The sequence below is a fragment of the Boleophthalmus pectinirostris genome, unplaced genomic scaffold (assembly GCF_026225935.1).
Source record: "Boleophthalmus pectinirostris isolate CB_2022bp ecotype Guang Dong unplaced genomic scaffold, ASM2622593v1 HiC_scaffold_7, whole genome shotgun sequence".
NCBI lineage: Eukaryota > Metazoa > Chordata > Actinopteri > Gobiiformes > Gobiidae > Boleophthalmus > Boleophthalmus pectinirostris.
Window position 1 is genome coordinate 40,745,505 of NW_026571473.1, and position 2,673 is coordinate 40,748,177.

Sequence of the window (2,673 nt, forward strand, 5' to 3'; positions counted from 1 at the left end):
ACAGAAAGAGCTGTTATCGGTGCATCCCTCACGTCGTCAAATAAAATCATTAAGAAATGTAATCAACAGATATAATAATGCTACTATTGAAAAACCAAAGTTGCTGAAATCCTAAAGTTCTCCGCTGTGTTGGTTAAGTCTCTGTATAAAGTGCTCGTCTGTCACAGGTTTCCGCACGTGCAGGAAGTGCAGTGTCCGTCCTGAGCCGAGGTTCCCTGAAGAGGCCACTGCTCTCGTCATTCACACGTTCACCTTCTCGTTTGTGCTCTGGTCAAACCTCAAAATGTGCACGACGTTTAGGACCAGGATCTAGTCGAGTCTAAAGTCCAATTTCATATTTTCGTACAGAGACTTTAGACTTTAGACTTTTTACGTCGTCAAAATCGTGTGCGCGATGGTTCTGACTTTTTTTTTTTTTTTTACACGCTGCTGCTCCAGAACACCTCGTTTTTCACCTCATTTTGTGTTTTTGTACTGAGGATTTTCATTTAATCAAAAACAAAAACCCCACAGATACGGAGTAAGAAGCTTCCAGAAATATCCCTGTGCATATTTGTCTGTAGTTGAGCATAAAATAAATCTTCGTAAACTCTGGAATGAGTCGAGTCGAACGTAAAATTAAAATGTGTTGTGTGTGTTTTATCCTTCAGAATACAAAGTGAAAAGTTATGACGTTTTAGACTTGGTTCAGTCCTGGTTTAGACCTGGTTTAGACCTGTTTTAGACTCGTTTTAGTCCTTCTGGTTCAGTCCTGGTTTAGTCCTTCTGGGTTAGTCCTGTTTTAGTCTGGGTTCAGTCCTGGTTTAGATCTGGTTTAGTCCTGTTTTAGTCTGACCTGGTTTAGACCTGTTTTAGACCTGTTTCAGTCCATCCGGTTTAGTCCTGGTTCAGTCCTGTTTTAGTCCTGGTTTAGTCCTGTTTTAGACTCGTTTTAGTCCTTCTGGTTCAGTCCTGGTTTAGTCCTTCTGGGTTAGTCCTGCTTTAGTCTGGGTTCAGTCCTGGTTTAGATCTGGTTTAGTCCTGTTTTAGTCTGGGTTCAGTCCTGGTTTAGATCTGGTTTAGTCCTGTTTTAGTCTTTCTGGTTCAGTCCTGGTTGGGACCTGGTTTAGACCTGTTTTAGACCTGTTTCAGTCCATCCGGTTTAGTCCTGGTTCAGTCCTGGTTTTGACCTGGTTTAGTTCTGGTTTATTCCTTCTGGTTTAGTCCAGATTCAGTCCTGGTTTAGTCCCTGTTTTAGACCTGCTTTAGTCCTGGTTTAGTCCTGGTTTAGTCCTGGTTTAGTCCTGGTCCTATATTCAACCACAGCCAAATATGCACAGATATTTATCCTACAGACACGGATATTTCTGAAACTTTTTCTTACTTGATACTCAGACCGTAAATAACTTTGAAACTTATCAAAGCTCAGACAGATTCTCCTTCAGACTTGTACTCGCAAAAGTTCTCAACCCAACCTTTTCGAGTAAATGTTAAGTCGTACTTTTCATTTGTCGAGAAATAAACTGGTGTAACTTTAGAATGAAAACACAGAGCTGCACAACAACGCAAAACAGAAAAACTAAATACAAATCACCTGTTTTTGTTATTAAAATGTGAAAAAGTTATATTTATTGATGAATTCTCTTACTAGTTCCAGGTTCCAGATTAAGTTTTGGTCGAGTCTTGTTAAACTTTTATTTTGAAAAATGAAATTTCAAGGTCAAAATAAAATTAATTTAATGACTTTTTAGCGTATCTTTATTTGAACATTTTAGTGCAAAGACATAACAGCACAAAACTTTTCTCTTTTGGGTTTGTAGAATCCGTTTGTCATTTGTTCATTCGTTTTTCAAAATAAAACCAAATATAAGAAAACAAAAAAATTTAATTTCTTTATTTTCATTATTTGTCTCCAAAAACAAAATGAAAACAGGACTAAACCAGGTCTAAACCAGGACTGAACCAGGACTAAACCAGATCTAAACCAGGTCTAAACCAGGACTAAACCAGGACTGTTGAGTGGTCAGGACTGAGACTGGGACCAGACCAGGAATGAGACCGAGACTGAGACCAGGACCAGTTCAGTCCAGGGTTAGACCTTGTTCAGTTCTGGTTTAGACTTGGTTCAGTCCTGGTTCAGTCCGTTCTCCGTTTTTTTCCCATTTTTCATTTAAACAGAAAATCGAAAACTGAAAACTCAAATCATTATCTGTTTTTTTTCATTTTGGTTTTGGAGACAAATAATGAAGAAAATAGTTTTTTTTTTTTTTTTTCTTATTTCTGATTTTATTTTGATGAACGAATGAATGAACGAGACACGGATTTTGTAGTAAATTTAAATGACACAATTTGGGGAAAATAATATCGGCAGAGCTTATCGCCCATTGGGTTTCTCTGGATTCTAAACTATCGATATCGCCCATGGAAAGACCGATATCTGTCGATGTTTAAACTGAAATGATGGTGTCCAGACGTATCAGAATAATCACAGTTATTGGATGTTTCTGTTTTTTCTCTTATTGTGCAGCTCTGTGAAACTTTCCTGGACGAGCCGCGTTGTTTGGTTGGTGTTTGGTTGATGTTGTCGGTGCTGGTGGACCTTCGCTGACGGGAGCCGGGTGTTTGTCTGTGGGATCGGGGGCTGAGGTCTTTGCTGGGGTCTTGGGTCCGGGGTCCTGGGTCCTGGGTCCGGTC